Source organism: Dromaius novaehollandiae, chromosome W (assembly GCF_036370855.1).
Source record: "Dromaius novaehollandiae isolate bDroNov1 chromosome W, bDroNov1.hap1, whole genome shotgun sequence".
NCBI classification, from domain to species: Eukaryota; Metazoa; Chordata; class Aves; order Casuariiformes; family Dromaiidae; genus Dromaius; species Dromaius novaehollandiae.
Genome location: NC_088130.1, coordinates 22331859 through 22350868, shown reverse-complemented (window position 1 = coordinate 22350868; position 19010 = coordinate 22331859). Strand labels below are relative to the sequence as shown.

General features: G+C 36.9%; 1 long non-coding RNA gene across 1 annotated transcript in view; it reads right to left on the bottom strand.

The window, feature by feature from the left end:
• Nucleotides 1–637: 637 nt before the first annotated feature.
• Nucleotides 638–19010, bottom strand: part of LOC135324291 (uncharacterized) — a 61124-nt gene continuing 42751 nt past the window's right edge. Inside the window, exon 3 of the long non-coding RNA XR_010385660.1 lies at nt 638–852. This is a non-coding gene — a long non-coding RNA (uncharacterized LOC135324291). The remainder of the gene's footprint in view (nt 853–19010) is intronic.

Sequence of the window (19010 nt, the reverse complement as noted above, 5' to 3'; positions counted from 1 at the left end):
TATATTGCTTTCCATATTTCTTCGAGACTGGGTATCTTGAATATTTCTTAGTTGACAAAAGGCAAAACAATTTATTTATGCCTCTTAAAAACCGTATGTAAGAAAATTAGACAGATTACATTGTCCAGATTATGGCTGAAACAACAAAGAATATGGAGACAGTGACCTCTGTTGGCATCTTCAACAAAGGCACCAATCCAAACGTTTTCCTGAATGTCTTATATCCGTCAGAAGTAGGTGACAGAGACAGAATATCAAGCTCTGCTTGAGTTGCCAGGCAAATATCACAACCCAAAAGCAGGCTGAAGATATTGGCAAGGATAGGAAAGTGACACTTCTCTTTCATTGCATTTTAGATGGCTGCCTGGAAAGACCATATATGATGTACATCCTGAAAAGGGGTTAGTAGTCAGTGACCTCCACACTGCCCCTGGGAGGTCTGAAAAGCATTGTAACTCACTGAGGCATGAGGTCTTGCAGTGCTCCTTTGGAGATGATGCAGTTCTGCACTGCCCCAATTCAGGGTTGTGGTTACAAGCCACAGGAGAATCCATAAGGGGTTCATTTGAATATCTCATTCTAGTTTCCAGCTAAGAAGTATCTTTTGTACTACTTTCCATAAGAACAACCGTTGCTGAGCACAGACATGGGCTGCAGAGGTGAATACCTTTGGCTCTGGGTCTGCGCTTTGAAAAGTTCTCACGCATTTGGTGGCTTCAGTCCTTCCTGGAGCACTGCCTGCGGTGGTGTTGCTCCACTCCCAATGTGAAGCAGACTGTAATTTGCACAAACTGTTCCTCAGTCTTTTTCGGAAGAATACAAGTTGGGAAATGTTTCCATCAGTGGAAGTGCCTGCAAAAAGAAGGGGAAAGAGATTAAGAAGCCCAAATGCTCAAAAAAAAGGAACAGGGAAAGAGATGGAGGAAACAGAGAAAAAGGAAATAGCAGAGACTGGAACAGAGAAGGCAATATTTATAGCCTACAAGTTTTAAATATTGTAGGCTTATGTACAAATTAGGCTGTGGGAATCTTTCAAAACTAGGACCTGTGCTTTGGGCCCTATAGATCTTAAGACAGCACAGGAATGATGTACTACTTGACAAGCATTAGAGGGAAATGTAAATACCTAGTGATTTTCCAGAGAAAATGGCAAGGGAAAAATATTGAAAAGTATAAAAAAACCCTCTAAAATTCATGTAAGACTATAAATCTTCATCCATTTTTATTAAGATAAAAGATTGTTCCTAGGAAAAAGAAAGGATCAACTGGGATAAACATTATAGATCTTTTTCTTCTTTTTTTTTTTCTTGTCTGGAGGGGAAAAGGAAAACAATTGAGCATTTATTGACTGAAAAGCATTTAAAATAAGAAACTGAATGGAAAAAAAGAATGGGGGGAGTCTCTTTGGGATGAGGAAGGGCTCCAATAATGGATAAAAGAATGCATGCAACTTTAAAGAGTTTTAAGGACAGAGGTGACATTTTATTTTATGGGGCATTCATTGTCATGTCTTTGTGGCTGTGGGCATGAAAAGCGGGTGTATGCTTTTGGGTAAACATCAAAAGTCTGGGAAGTTCTATTGGATAATTCCAAAAGCTGCTTATCCAAACCAGTATGGTTTGGAGGGGATAGCTTTTCTCACAGTTCATTTCTGTTTCTTGTTGTGGCCAAAAACAGGAAGCAGAGAGACAAAAAGGAAAAAAAAAAGAAGAAGGGATTACCAAATGTTTTAACAACCTAAGAAATTTGGGTTTCATTTGCATTTTGAGGTAAAAGTTCAAATCAGTTCTTTCTCCAAGTTAGTCTGTTCAACCAAGATATAAACATAGTGAGTCTGCTGGCTACTGATGAGAGTCTGCCTGGCTCAAGTGTCACAGTAGCTATTTTTGGTCCACACTCTTTGTAATTCAGAAAATGGCAAACAAAGGGTCACAGTAACTGGTTTTTCTACCAGATATATTTCACATGTCTACCCAGCAATCACAGTAAATATTCAAGTAACTTATTTAGGGTAAACATCAATAAAATGCCATCCAGCCACAGGCTCTGAATTCTTCACAAAACTGTCAAAAATCTTTCCCCAGAGTTCAAATACTGTCTCCGTGTCTGTGATCTGGTGCAGGCTCCACGACCAAAAACACAGGCAGAAATTTACCGGTTTGTTTTCAGCGTTACACCTGAGTTTACCAAGTAATTCTGGAGATTATAAACAACATCCTTACAGATTTAAGCGTTTTCTAATTTAAAGAAAAAATGTAACTACAAAATTAGCCCTGCTATTTATTGTCATGTGATCAATTGTACTGCATTTAGATAGTCGGAAATTAAAAAACAGGCATACAGTTGCATAAATTACAAAATTTTAAATGCATGTACTCATCGTTACAAAAGTGAGTGCAGTTTTATTCCCCAATTTTTACACTTTTCATGTGATTTTGCTGTGCTTTATGATGATTTAAAACTTCAAAATCATCTAAAAGACACAGAAATGAGGAGTAAAAACATTTTTTAGACTAAGTTTTGTATTTGCAAAATTATCTAATTTTAATTATAGAAAAGCACACTACTGAAGTGTGGGAAACCTGGTCATTACTTTCTCCTAAAATATACTGTAGGCAAAGCACAAGGTTAGAAGCAGGTCCTTGAGCTGAGATGTCCAGTTTGCCGAGACCTTAATAAAACCCTGCAAATATAAAATACTTCGTAAATATTAGCAATGAAATAGGAAAACATCAATAGTGCTATTTAATAGATGACAAAACACACTGAAAATTTTCTGACCCTCTTGCAGTTATGACAAGCAGGGGGAATATAGGGAGTGGAGAAAGGAAGAAAAGATGAGATGAAGATGCCAAATAAAGTAATCAAACAAAAGGAGGTCAGTCTTGCTGACATCCTGATCATATGCTACTCTACATGTAGAGAAGACAGGTAGGCACAATTTGAGTATCTTCTTCCCTGCTGTCCAAAGAATAAGGGAACTATAAAGAGGTAAAGAAACTTCCTCCAAAATAAGTATTAAGAAGCATGGAAGATCAAATGCACGCATCTAAGTCTTGCAAATTAGCCTAACAGGAGATCTTTCTTCTCAAGTTACTGATATATATTCTTAGTCCTCTGCTCTGCATTATCTGGGAAATACACAAAATGTCTATCACTGATTAACTTGCACAGAGCTTGATCTTGCATGATTCAGGGCTTGTCTACACAGGCAAAAATATCTGATAGAGTTTAATGCTTTTTTTTTTTTTTTTTTTTTTTTTTTTTTGCTATAACTGAGTCAAGCAAGCAAATCCACATCAGTTTGCTTATGCAATCTTAATGACTGCAGTGAGCTTTTTGGAAACAATCACTGGACATGCATGGTGTAACATGCCCATTTGTTGCTGGGCTTCACGCAGTCTGGGCTCTCTTCCTGGAACTCTAGCACTTGTGGTTAAATTTAGTAACTCTCAAGACTTCTTTTCTGATAATACCTCATTCAAATGGTTTTAAATGAGCCTGTGACATTTTGAAATTGTGTGGTAGTAGTACTGCCAAGTATGGCAGTCCTTGTTGTTATTAAAATGAATTAATGTACTTCAGATGCACTGGCAATCACACAGACGAGCATCTTCAGATGAGTGGGAGGAATGGCAGCCAGCCACCTGCTTTATTGCTGTGATGCTACAACAGTTCTGCTTGAAAAGGAGGAGCAGGTAAGTAGCAATTAGCCAGCTTACACTAAATATGCTAGAGTTGCTTAACTTATTTAAATGAGATGCTGGTGGGATACATTATAGGATGTATAAGGAGGATGACCAATAGTGATGTCAGAACTTTGAAGTAAGGAAGGCTTCTGTGGCAAAGAAGGGAATTAACTGTATGCTGTTCATTTTTATGTAAAAGATATGTAGCTGGCCTCTTTCATCTCTTTCCTTAAATCAAAGGGGGCTCTTGTGGGATGAAACCTTCAGCAAACGAACAATGAGTAATGACCACGACAAAACAAAAGGTTGACAGCTAAGAGTACCAAGGATTTTTGAGAAAGCAGAGGGGATACTAGTAAATGGCAACTCTTCCTAATCCAACTCCAAAAAGACTGGTAAAGTTTATCCTTCCCCATTCCTGGCCCTAGGAAGAAAGGAACTCTAAAGGCAAAGTGGACAGAAGGAGGTTGAGGGCTGTCAATGCCTTCCCCAAGAGGGAGATATGAGGGTGGCATACGTTAAGAAACACACTAAAACTACAGCAAGCCTAGAAATGGGTTGAGAACTCACATTTGTACAAAACTAGCGCATGGCACAGCAGGAACAGTGAGTGTGGATAACAACAGAGATTTGGTTGTGCATATTATTTAGCATGCACCAACACCTGAACTCCAGCATTAGGCTGATCCAAAATCCATGCCCTAAGGTCTTCACTGCTATCACCTTACTAGCTTGTCAGGCTCACACAGGTATGCTAGCTCTTGCTACAGTCACACCTTCATTCTGCTGCCACATATCCCCAGAAATCTCAACTCTAATAACAGTTTTTACTATCTGTGTGCAAGTCACCCTGGAGTTGCACCCTGGAATACCAACATGAGAAGTGGCCACAGTGTGAACAGCATTTGGCTGCCATCCTTCTTCGCTGCTGCTGAATATCTAATGTGGAAAATCATCTCTTGGGACAGCCATGGAAAGAGGACCAGGAGGAAGATAAAATTTTAAGCTTGAGCATTTATGGTATATAGTCCATTTTGAGCCCAGCAGGAAAAAGGATTGACACACCTGGGAGGAGGAGGGGCAGCAAACAACAAAGCAAATACATTTAGTCCCTCACACAGTCATAGCCACCAAACACGGTGGCACCAAGCTGGAGCCTGAAACAAAATGGCTTCTGTTTCTCTACAAGGCAGTCCAAGACAGTCCTGTTTGAACCATTCAGAGACATAAGCTACAGCTATAATACTTGACTTCAAATAGATTGTGTTTCAGTCAAAATTTTGATGAAAGGGAATACACAGAACTGCTGTACTGAGTGCATGGCACTATGGATTATAATGGAGCTGGAGAGAGGTGAAGAATCTGAACTGAAACGTGACATCTGGTCTAAGAAGCACCTGACAAGCTGCAAGGTAAAGGAACTGGTTCAACGAAAGGTGAACACCACAGTGAGGGTGATGGGAGAACTAAGGTATCCAGAAAAGTTAGTTTGAACCTGGACTACATGCACATATATAGTTACATACACATGTACACACCTACAGAGTATAAACAGTGTATTTCACTGTCAGACTCACGGAGGCCTAACATGATGCCTAACTTTTAGATAACTAAGCTGAGACAAAACCTACCCTTTGAGCTAAAAATGAAGAGAAATTCTAGTAAACAAGAGAAACAAATAAGCACTTTGTGTAGCCCAAGTGAAAGCCAAGAACGACTCAAAAGTACAAAAAAAGCACATGTATAAATCTTTCTATGCTTAGGGTTCTAATTTCTGCAGCCTCGCAGAACCTGAATATTCTACTTAATAAGAGTTTGAGCTACTAAGTATACTCCATATATGTAAAGACAACACAGATTTTCCCATTACAGATAATCAAATGTCACTTTGGTATGTATTTGTAATCATAATTTATAATAACAACTAAAATGACACACATTTTTCTTTAAATAAGTTGTGCTGGGTATGATACCTTCAAATGAAAGAAAGAAAGTTCCTTTGAAAACTGCTTTAAAGAGAAAATATCCATTACATTCAACAAGTTATGAAAAAAAAAATCCTACTGCAGGTACATGTATTTCTTTTCAAAATAACACATTTCTCTTAAAATACAATGTGCTTATTCATTGGGAATTGTATGCTGCACCAAAGCTTTTTAAATCTTGGACTAATGTCAGAGCGCATGACAAAACATAAGCATAAGGTAAATGATATCCTTCTATTTTCCGCAAATAGATCAACTTTTGAAAAGGTAGAAGAAATAATACATATTTTTCTGATATTCAAACAACTTGTCAAAAATTTTCATGCTGTTTTGAGTTCTGGTGAAACTGCATCACAATATTTACATCACACTTCAAAATTGTTAGCAGTACTGGTAGAAGGATGAAAATCAACATGGATAGGAATACAGGACTAGAATTAAGAAAAAAATTGTAAATGACTGCTGTAAGAGAGAGGTCAGAATCTGCTGAAAGGAAATTCACTTGATGGTAACAGTTGTGACTCTATGCTATTCATGTACACTATCACAAGATAAAAGATAAAATATCACAAGATAGAGATAGAAATATATAGAGATAGAATTTATATAGAAAATTTGACAGGCTAAATTATTTGCCTGTGCTGCATACTACTGAATAAATGGTACCAGTATTCCTGCTGATACTATAACTGATTCAGAAAATCCACAAGAATTCATATTTTCTTTTCAGAATGTGAAGCATGGAGCATTTTTAGAATACCTAATTCAGTTGGGTTTTACTTTTACTTTACTTTACTTTTACTTACACTTACCTTGAGAGTGTCTTAACACTGCATAATTACAGTCTGATGTGGCCCAGTATGCCACTACATACATTACATCTTTACTTCCCTGAGTTGTGGACCAGATGGGATACATTCTCCTTAGGCATCCAGACAGTTTCTATTTAAAGGAAAATGTAACCATTTAAATTTTTTCACAGAAGAGCAACTGTCTGATTTTAGTACTCAGCATTCACAGGATACATTTTAGGCCAAGTCATAAATCTTAAATCATAATGCTATCTTTGGTATGAAGTTGTGGGTTTTTGATTTAATTTCAGTTTTCTTTTTTTTTCTTTTTCTTTTTTTTTTTTTTGCTAGCTCAGCTAGTTCACACAGAAAATTATGTTCAAAAGACTGCACTTTATATAGGATTTTCTACAAACTGCAGGCTCATAAAGCAAAAAAGCTGTTAACTAAATTCTAAGGGAGATAAAGGTAGATATTTCTCATAGCATTTTCTATATCCTGTATGCTAGAAATAAACCTAAACTGCCATGACTGTGTCTCTTTCTCTTCCTGGAAGTTTCCCACACTTAAGAGAGGAATGAATGAGTCCTGTGCACTAATTCAGAACAATTTATATCGGCACGATAATGGATTCTAGGGGGCTCTTTCAACTTTCATTTGCAAGTGGAATAGAGAATTTTAGGAAATCTAGTTGTTATTATTAGGTTGTTCAGGTTGTCAGATTATCAGGGAAAATGTAAACAAAGGTAGTGAGTTCTTAACCACAAGCTGAGCAAAGAAACCAATCTTTGTGCCTTCATTTTCACAGATCATAGAAAATCAGAAAGTTCTTTTTTCTCCTCCAAACCAGGAGGCAAAATGTGGTCCAGAATCAGTACTGCAGTCTTCTGAGTCTGCCACTGTAGAATTAGAGCAAGGCAGGAAAGCCACCACATGCTCTTTAAAACAGTAAAGATTTGGGCCAAGAAAACAGTCTTAATTTGCTACCAGAGGTCCCTGGAAAAGGAGAATGGCTGTTTTGTGCGAGTTTTATGAGAAATTGAACCAATAACTGAAGTGCTTCTCTTATAGCTTTGGAGCATGCAGTTCAGCCTATTTCCAAATGCGTGTCCATGAAACTGATTTCATCTTACAGTATTGACCATGATCTGATCATGCAGATTAAAACAAAGATGGACAGATAAAATGAATTTTGCTTATAATTTATAATAATTATAGATTATAATAAGGGATATAGATTATACTAAGGTTACATATAGTCTACAAGGAATGTACAGAAGATAGATCACAGATAATAAATAAGGATTTTTGCATATAATCTATGCACCTGAGGAAGACTGTTTTGCTTTTTTCCCAACTAGGTGAACAGGCAGCTGAACACAGATGCCTGAGAAAAGTGAGAGTTATCTCGCCTTGCCATTTTTATATCTTTAATAGCCAGCAGCAAAGAAAAATGAGAAAGCGAGATGCCAGATGTGTGTCCTAGCATGCTGATGTGAAGGAAACTTTACAAAGACTGTTGACATTTTGGCATTCAGGACATTGTTCTGAGTGGGGTCTAAGTGGTGAAATATCAACATTCTTTGCTTCCTCCTAGTAAAATATTTGCTATAAAGTGTAAATAAAGACTATAGAGTTTTTCTTCACATTAGCTTGCTGAAACATCTGGATTTGTGTTTACATTAGTCTGCACCACAGGCTTATCCTTCAAAGAAACCTGCTTCTATTTTCTGTTTTTTTAATGGAACCTCTCAAACATACAATGTTTTTATAAGTAAGACAATATTGTTTGACTATGGGAATAATCTTAAATATAATGTGAAAAAATGCTAGAAAAAGGCCTCGCTGAATCTGTAGGATACTTTTGTGAAAGCAGGTGAAATATTGTATACTGTGGCATGTACAAAAGATGTTTACACTGTTTTTTATGGAGAAAGAACCTTTTGGCCACAGTTGCTTGACTCATGCAGCTGCAATCATATTAAAACTATTATTTGTGAAAACATCATTGGCATATACATCCAATCCTTGATGTCTAACCATGACACCATTGAAAAACTGATAGAGCTGTAACATAAAATGCTGACTACAACCATGATTTAGAACTGTACAAAGTCTCCAGAAGAGAAGGTGAGAAGTGATTGAAGCATATTTTTTAAATAAACAGGAATTGCCAGTTCTCCTAAGTTTACAATGGGAGGAAAATATCATATGCTGAAATGATACAAAGAAGGGTGTGTAATGGTTAAAGCAAAGGTAACAGAGTAACAAAACAGCTCCTACCATCCAAAATATATTGGTGCTCTCCAGAGGATAGAAGTGTTCACCAAAATGCAGACATGAAACACAGTTCCAAGCATTAAGACAAGCTGTAAATATTAGTCATTTGGCCTCAGTAAATAAGAGGAGGTTTCTATTTCCTTTTTTTCTACAGTCAATATTAGTTCTCTAACCTAGGCTGGCCGTTGGAGAAAACCCATACAAATATATCACATAATACACTAATGACACCATGTCTCTAGATCTCACAACACCTTGACAGGAGTTTACAAACAGCAATTCTTTTTTACCCAATTAACATTACACTGAAACAGCAGTAAGAGGCCTCATGAAACAACCGTTTCACGACAGATGAGCAGGACACAGTAAATCATAAAGCTACCACTAGTAAATCAAAAGCTGCTCCCTGTACAAGTAATATCCACAAATTCTACTCTGCTGGAGGGCTGGTGATCATCCATGCCACAGCAGTTTGGAAGTATTTTTAATAGATTTGTCAAAGATTCAAATTCTGATTTTAAATTTGCCCAGAAAACTCTGTCCTTCAAAGTGTTAACCACCATGAGCCTCCAACGGTTCTGGGGCAAGTCAGCGCTGTCAGTACTTTGCTTTGCAGGATCAGGAACACAGACCGCAAAACCTTTTCTACTTCTCTGTTGGCAGGTTGGTTATCATGGTCAAATTGGTAGTGTCTGAGTGGAAAGTTTTTAGATCTGTTTTCCCCCCATGATAAATGCACATCTCTATATTCAATGATTTTACTTAGTTATGCTTTTGTGAACTGTGCATGATATGCATGCACATGAATAAAGGAGAAACTAAACTTGCTAACAAGTGACAGAAACTCATAGCTGGTTTTAAATACAACAGCATGTGCTTAAATGGAATGACTCTTTTGTTGTTTCATTCAGCGGTACTGTAACTGGTATCTGCATTTGAGAAGTGAAGAAGCCACCTAACCTTGGTCCATACTGAACGTGTTCATAAGGGCTCAGTCCTGTGGCTTTTATTTGAGCTTATTAAGTTCAGCAGTTACAGCAGATTTCTTACTCCCTGAGAAATTATGGAGAAGTGTAACGAATTCTATGGTTGTCTAGCTCCAAATATTAGGACATGCAAATGCGGAAGAGTAGACACATTTGCACTATCCACAGAATCATTCCAAAGCCATAATTTACTGCTTTATATAGATTTCTAGATCTTCATTTAAGAAAATGCTCATAATTTAGGCATAATTACAGCTTCTCATACCAGTTTCTTTTTCATCATGGGCTAAAACAAGCCTCTGTTACTTCTCCTGGCACAAACTGAGTTCTGTCTCAAGCTGCTGCTGCTCACTGTCCTTCAGTTTGATTCAAATGTATCCTTCAGACTGAAACAAGAAGCATCAAGAAAATCACACTACTGAACTTTTAGCAGCTCTTTTTTTCTTTTACTACAGAAAACAAATTCTAGCACCTGTTCCTCTTTCCTTTTAATCTTTTAAGATGTGTTTTCAAGAAAGCAAAGAAGGATTTGCACAACTAAAATCTATATATTGACAACTATATTTCTGTGATTATAAGAGCTGTGAATCAAAAGCCATATATTTGGCATGTATTTACATACCATGTAGCATTATAGAAAATTGCTACTGGACAGGGTCTTCCAAGCACTACAGTAATAAAAATAAAAATAATAATACAGTCCAAAATAACTTAGAAAAGCCAAAATCTCCTCAGTGGTTTTCAGCCTCACTCCAAGTTATATCTGCCTCCAGAATTAGCTTAATGTAAAGCTATCAACTTATTTAAGCTTACTCTCCCTTAGTGTCTTTACATTCATTATAGCTTAACCCAGCTGAACACTCCTTCACGGCTAGGTTCTCCTGGCAAATGAGGGCAAAAAGCCCTGTAATGGTGGGACAAGAAGGTGATTACTAATCTTTTTGTCAAAACTCAGACCCTCATAACAAATCCATGCAATACTTAAAATAAAAAATAAAACTGTATCTGTAATTCCTCTTTGAAATAATATCTATAAAGAAAAAAACTATGCAATGGGAAAGACCTCTTTTAGTAAAGACAGTAATATTATTGTCTTATTCATTTGCTGACTACAAATAGCCAGCTGACTACAAGTGTTTTTTTTCTTTTCCATTCCCAAGATACTTTTTATGGCATTTTAGTGCACTTAATGTACATGTGTATACATTTTTGTATAAAAATTAGTAATATGCTGCTGGGGTCTGTTAGTCTGTCTGTTTATTTTACATGTGTATATTTATATGAGAAATATTTTAGTTATTAAACTTCATGTCAATGAAAAATTTACTTCCCAACACGTTTTTATACAGTAGATCTTATATTATTGTTATAGTCAGAAAAGTGACTCTGTAAAAATGGTTCTGTTTATCAGTGCACCAGTTCCTGTATGTCTTCAAGTCAGTGGGAAGATACAGTAATGGCTCTGTAATCAAGGAAAAGATTTGCAGACTTTACTCTAGGGACATTAGCATCTATTTTCCAGCTTTTTAAAATGCTTTAGCTTAAAAGAATTCCAGCTTAGCATAAACCTACATTCGATTTATTAGCAGCACTCTAGTCATCAATGAAAGACACTTCAGAGCTTGATCATCTTGATTCAAAGCCATTGAGATTCATTACATCTGCTAATTATGTAGCAGTGGAATATGCCCCAGATCTGTAAAGTATGGTAGCAGTTTATTTCTCTTCCTATGGAGAATTCAACATGGCATGTGGGAGATACGCTGTTAGCAAGACATGCAGGGAGACTTTTCCGATTTTCAGATCTTGATTTGAGGCAAACAAAAAGAATTCAAAATAAATCAGAGAAACCTCAGACTAAAACAAAGGGAAAAATGAGAACTGTTTGGATTCAGCTGTGCAGCAGGGTGCCAAAGGAAGAAAACTTCACTGCCAGTCACAGTGAAATGATAGCCAACTGTTGGCTTTACTCCTAGTCAGATACATGCAATGGCGTAACTATTGTAGGTAAGAATGAGATTTTTGGCATGCATGATTGAGGGAGCTGTACTGTCTTTGATGATGCTTAAGTCGCATTCCCTAGGAAAGCCACAGATTTTGGCTTTTGTATATTGGTTTGTTTCTCCTTGTAACTGCCATTACATAACTGGTGGACATAGTAAGCGAAACTTTCAAATATGGCCTTTACTTGAATGTGTGTTTTCCTTCATACATGTGACTGCAGCTGCATGTTTTGGAAATCATCACAAAGGGTAAGTGACATATTTGTCATGTACAGATACAGAGATGCAGCTATACACAGGTGTATGTGTGGCTTTTCTACTCATGGTCCTTAAAAACACTGTGAGAGAAACTACAATTGAAGACCTTTAAACAGTTGTTGAGCATCCCACCTCTTTCAGGCTCTGCTAATGAAGACCAGTTAGTCAGTATTTTGGCCAAGTCCACGTCTGCATTGCAGATCACAGAACGTGCAGCTAACTGTCTCTGCACCTTGCTGTGCCTCTTGTGGGTCTATCTCACTGCCTGACTGGCTCTCTTATTTTGATGCTTAAATTGAAAAAGTTCATTCAGATTTTGCCTGAATATCCTTGCTATCTCTAGAACTAGGATAGAAAATAGGTTGAAGTAGACACAGAAAAATCAGCAGTGGCAAAATTAGAAGTGGGTGATGCTAGGGCACTTGTGAACTACAAGAGACTACAGAACTGCAAAAAAAATGTTAAGGCAAGTAGGGAGAACTGTATTTCTCATATTGTGCTAGCAGCAACTTCATAGCTGTATACAAAATCTGCGTGCTTTATGCAGTGCTTCACATGTGCTTCTGAACATCCAAAATATCCGCTACAATACTGTCATTTAGAAAAGCGCTGTTTAAACTAAAAAAAAGCATAGGGGTGAGCAGTGACTCTAGTGACCAGTGCAGGCCAGTCACATTTTCGTGATGAGGCAACAGACAGTCTGTACTCTGAAAATGTACTGGAGGGGCCAAGGGAGAAAAAGTGCTTCAGCCCATTTATAGTACATCCACATGGTCTCCTGCAGACAAACCAAGTCTCTCTGCCTGTGCTTCTACTCAACTGGATGGCAGCCAGCTCTGAACTAAAAACTGCTGTCAGTACAGTGCTGCGCCCAAGCTAATAAGCCTTGCTGAGAGACTGACTTCAAGTTCAGAGCTGGATCACAACTGGCAGACAGAGCAAGTTTACATCTGTCTGCAAAAGATTGAGGAGACATAGCTTTAGGGTAAAGGAAATCCAAGATTGTACAAAATTGGCGGATTAGGATTTTGCCTAGCACAGCTCCCTCATGGGAGCTCCAGGTAGGGGGAGCACTACCCAGACTGACATAAACACACTAAACCTTGCTAAGAACACGACAGCCTTGTAAAATCACTGGGAGAGCTGAAGTGGGACTTCTCTAACTGGGACTCCTTCTATGGACCAATTGATCACATCTATTCTGGGGACATACTTCCCTACTTAGGACAGATTTAGAATAGATACTAGAGCATACACTTAAGATGAATCCTACGTCCAGTTTTTATTATTTATACGTTCATGTGTGCATATGGTGGCTCCTCAGATGACGCAGTTTGTTTGCTAAACTATGAATATTTATTACAATACTATATTTATGAACAAACAACAAGGAGAATACTAACCAAACCTCCATTGATTTATTTATAAACAACTAATCCTATCTAAGCATGTTTTAAATGTTTTTTAAATCACTTATTAAAACCAAGACATATTTGAAAAGTAAACACAGTTATCTTAATCTTGCCCCAAATAAATTGCTTGTCTGTGCCTGATAATGAATAGTCATGCCTGCTTTGAATTTTATTCTCATTGCATTATTTTATTTAAGACTGCATGTAAAAGAAGATTTTTTTCTCTGAATTTTTCATGCTGAACTCTGTAGCTGTCTTATAAACTATGCCTTTTCATCTCCAGGCACTTCACTTTTGAAGCATGTTTGGTGTGCTTGATAAGTATACAAACTCAGAATTTACTGTGCTGTCCACTTTCTTATAATCAGTTACACTAAAGGTGAAATGGCAACTCAATGTAACTTTTTTTTTTTTTTTTTTTTTTTTTTTTTTTAATGGAGGAATCCAGTTGGTTCATGCAAAGGTCAATCTTTCTTTGAGGAAATAACAGAAAGGCTACTGAGTGCCAGAAGTGAGAATATCAAATGATGGATCGGAGAAAAGTTCTCTGAGATCCAGAAAGACTGAAAAGAAATCCTTTCGAGTCCCATCACAGCAATGGGAGTAAAAGAAGCCGGAAGCCAACTTTACATGTAGACCTTATGGGGGCAAGACACATGATAAAGAAGAAAACAAGACTGTGTGGATCCTAAGTCTGTGGGAACTGTGTAGCTAAGTGGTATCTATGGATTTTTTTTTAATTTCTGCACTTGCTTACTCCAGTAACAACGGATCTTATTTTTGTATAAGATGAAGAAACATCTATTTCAAAGACATATTGTTTTAGTCTGGAGTTAGTAAAGCACAACTAATATAGCTCATCCAAACAGATCAAATTAAAAAAAGATCAGTGCAGCTATGACTGATACCAGAAAGTGGAAAAAAGGCTATGTAAGAAAATGTCCCAAAAGTTAAATGATACAGTTCGGATGTTTTAACATCAGAATTGATCCCATATTGATCAATATGGTAGTCTCTTCAACTTAGTTTAATGACTCAACAATAATGTCATAATCGTAGTGTCTTTTCTCAGGAGAGTTTAGGGCTAATATTACACATTATATGTCTATGGAAAACTGGGAACATTGTATTTTGCCATTAGGTCTGTACAAGGCTGTTCTTTCAGCCTTGTTGATGACCCAAAGCAGAGACCCAATTTTATACTGAAGTAAGGAAAACTAAGGTTTGGGTCGAATTAAATATCTGAGTTGTCTGAAGAGTTCATTCTAATATCTTCATTTTGGTGTATATAGGATAAAAAAATGAAAGAAAGGAAAGCAGCAAAGTTTTATGAATTTTTGAGTACTTCCCTGACTCCTCCTTGGCTTCCAGGATAAAACAAGCTTTAAAATAAATTATTCACAGGGAAATCAACAACAAAAAAAAAATTACACAATGCTACTTCCATTATTAGAAAGTTTCAATTTATAGCCAATAAAAAATTTCAAGATACTCCATATTAAATTACTGGATGGTCCTACTAAGAATAGTATATATCATGGCCAGATTGCAGGAGCTGGGAAGAAAGCTTTTGGTACAGAAGATAGAAATAATTCTCTAGTATACATTACTGACAACTTACTTGTTCCAAAAGAAAAAAAAAAAAAAGAGTCAATTTCTTTTTCTCTCCCTTTCCTTCAGCATAATAACTATACATTAAATGTTAGGTTTCCTGTGTCCCTAGCTTGCACACTTTTGGATTACATTTTGCTTTATGCTTTCAAACTATCCTATGCAGCCATACAGACATGAAATTCACTTTTACAAAGTACATGGAAAAGAATTACTAGGCTCCAGTAGCTGGGACTTTAAGAAAAACCCAAGCAACAAGAAAGTTTTTTTTTTTTTTAATAGATAGGTAGATGGGTAGATGGATATCGAGCTAGACAGGTATGTGTGGATTAACTGAAAATACAGATGATGGCATGTAATACGTGTTCTCTTCTTCATCATCCATCATTTTTTTCACATGTATTCATATACTTCCTCCCATCCAAAAAGAAATTATTATGTTCAGTGGTTCGTAGTTAGGGATTCATAAGCAGGGATTCAAAATAAATTCTACAGTTATGATTGTATATATCTCTTTAACTCTAATTCCCCTAGTAGTTGTGCTGAGACACTAAATTACATGCAATTTCTCAAGTACTAAAATCCCACTTTCTCCTTCTGTACTCTAGATAAACAGCGGATCTTGGAACACTGCAGTGTTTTTTTAGAAACCAGCACAATAATTCCATTGTCATACGTACCTGGCACACTCTCTTTGAGACAGTTTTGTAAATGTTCTCATTCGAGGAGGACATACCATATGGATAGGCTCCTTAGTCTATTCTAACTGTTTCAGACTATGCCTGCCATAGATTCTTGGTGGTGTCTATTTCTCAGCACTCATATATTATATATTGCAATCATCAGTGTGACTCAGGGCAAGACGCATTTGACCTAGATTCATATTCAGCAAACCTATATGCTGACAGCATTTGTCAATATTTTACTCTCAGTTTGTCAGACTTCATCTGTAATGTGACGTTCAGGAATAGCTGACTACATTTTTCATGTGCATTGTTGTTACTAACTGTCTGGCGTGCACAGAATTGAACACTGTATTAAAGGAGGTACATATGAACATATAGAGATGAAAATATACCATACGATACATTCATTTTTAAAAAATCCAATAATGTAATTGAGCTAAGATACACATTTAACATCAGGTATGATGAGGAAATCAAGCGTGTGCACTTAAACGTTTATTGTGATACTTCTTTACGCTTATGTTTTTAATTTGCTCTCAGCAAACTTTGTACATGTTTTCACTTTAAATAGGGTGTCACTTTTCTCAGTTGGAGATATTAAAAATGTAAAGATGGAAGAATAATACTAAATACGAAGGTTCTCTTGCTAGTCCTTTGAAAGTGCTCCATAGCTTTAAAAAGAAAGCAATACCATCCAGAACCTGAAAATAAATGGATAAATACCACAGAAATACCTTACTTCATGCACCTTAAGAGCTTGTCCTGTGGGACTTTTCTGTATTGGGAGATTCAGAATGGGTATCAGGATACTATCCTCTCCTACAGATCTGGCATTGTGTTCAATGGCTTTCTCTAATGATCTCGCATTACCACACTGATGTTCAAATATGCTGTGATCTAATAGGTATAGATCCATTGTGGGCATACATGATTCTGCAGTTTTTAGCCAAAAACTAAACTAACGAAACTTAGAAGGCTAGCAAAAACACCCAGTCAAGCAAGTATGTTTCTTGCAGTGATGGATAAATTCCAGGAATGTAGTTTGATATAACAATAACAATCATAATACACAACCAAAAACCCCACAATTTCACCCTAATACCCAAAGTGCTTCTTTCAGAAATAGTGTTTTTTTCCTTGCAAGCAGACATACATATGTGACTAATGTGCCCTTTGAGCCAATGTAGTTCCAAATGGACACAGAACTGTGTATGTTTTCACATATGTACACACAACACATAACATGTATTATTTCAGGGTCCAGGGCCATGTTTCAATTTTCCTGCCCACAGCAATTCTAGCTGCAAACATATTGGAAGAGACAGTTCCAGGATTTTACAATATTCTGCATTCTCCGATATTTACCTTTGTTCCTTTATTTGCAAAAAATCAGTAGGTCACCAACTATCAGGGGAGACATTTTGCAGACCTAAAAATGGAAGGTTTATAAATGAGATGCATTCCTATGCATACTATTACGTAGTTTATTTTAACTGCATGTGGTAACTGCCTGTGCTCTAGTAAAATTCCCCAAGGATCTGGTAAAATTCCCGAAGGATGTTATCTTTTTGAATGTGAAATGTTGTAGTTCAGGTTAGTATTTTTTAATTAACTTAAGAAAAAATTACTTGTAAAACTGCTTATATCATACTAACTAAACAGCATGCAGAGCTGAAAAGCAAACCAGAATCAAAGAATGTTCTCAGGCCCCACAAGCTGAACCACAAAAAGAGTAGTAAAAGCTGGGAAGCTGATTGTCAAAATTAATGAAACACTGCCCTCTTCTGATTAAATCTAATCTTGAGATAACTGTTCTTGCAATGAAAGAAAAGAGATCTGTGAAAGAATAAATGGAATACAGATGAATGTGTGGCTTGGCAATTAGGTTAGTCTTCTGCAGTGGTAGTTAAGTATTGAACATCCATAATTTCTGAGTGGCAAATACATTGACCCACATCAAAGCAAGAGATACAGATAGCCTAAGCAAAAGCGACATGCAGTGTATCTGTATATTTGTGGGCTACTACTGTAATAAAAAAGAAAGGTGGTGTGAAATGCAGCTAGCAGATGGATGATTTAATGCAAACAGAAGGAGACTATTCTCACAGGCAATTAAGCTGTGGAACTCCTTGCTGCCAGGTTTTGTGGATGCTAAGCTTTTCAAATATTCAAGAACAAAGAATCAGAGTGTCAGAAAGAAAATCACATTATAGAGCTATTAAATGTAAAGACACGTTCAGGAAGTTTCTGAGCTGCTGAATGCTGGGTAAGGGTTCTGCAGAAATATCACTATTCACTTTCCTTAGTCTTATACTCTTCCCTTGGCATTCACTACTGGCAACCATCAGTGACTAATTTCCAGTTTCTTCCATACTCACCTTGATGAAGTATCTCTTCTTTAACTGCAAAAAATGAGTTGCTCACTAGCCACCTATAGACCTATGAGTAGAATAAGGTTCATAAATACGATGCAGTCCTACACAAATTTCTATGCACTGAACATTTGGCCTGATTTAGTTTGACTGATTTTATCATAGCTTCCTTACAGAGAACATCTCCGTATATTTCGCACCAGACTGACATGCAACATTGCTTTAGCTGTGAAGGATCGCATACACAGAAAATCCAACTGCTTTTTGGACCTGTCACAGAAAAGATCGGAAAATGAGGGTCTTATCCTTCACTGAGTGTCGGCAGAACTAACAGTCTAGACGAGGTCTAACTCTTCTCACATATCCTGCAACTTCTGCTGGACAGAAGAAAAGTTCTCTTGCTAATTCTTTTCTTTTTTGACTCATTGGAAACCCCATGGAGAGAACTGAGGAAGTAACCCCTATGCTCCCATCCCAGAAAGATCCACAATTCTACTCATCTTTTACACGCATCAAACAAAATAGAAATGAGCATATAAGGAAACTCCTGCTTTCTCTCCACCGCTGTGCACCAACACAGAAAAAAAAAAAAAGAAAAAAGGAAGAGTTCTGGCATGCAGAGTTGTGAGCTACAGCCTGTCCTTAGGTACCCTGTTGTGAGTGAGAGCAGAATCCACATCACAGAATTCTTAGACTTGGTATAAAAGCTTAGTTGCAAAGGAGCCAATGTAAGTGGAGTGGTTTGGATCACTTACAGTAACTGCTGCACTCGTTTATTAATATGACTTACAAGGAAGAAATATTATCTTGCACTTAGCTACATTTCTTCATAAAGCAAGCATTTAAGAAGGTTTTGTATGTCATGTTAGAAAGATTAGCTGCAAAACCATGAAAAAGATGATGTTCTGTGGCCCAATATTGTCATGGTTAAAAAAAA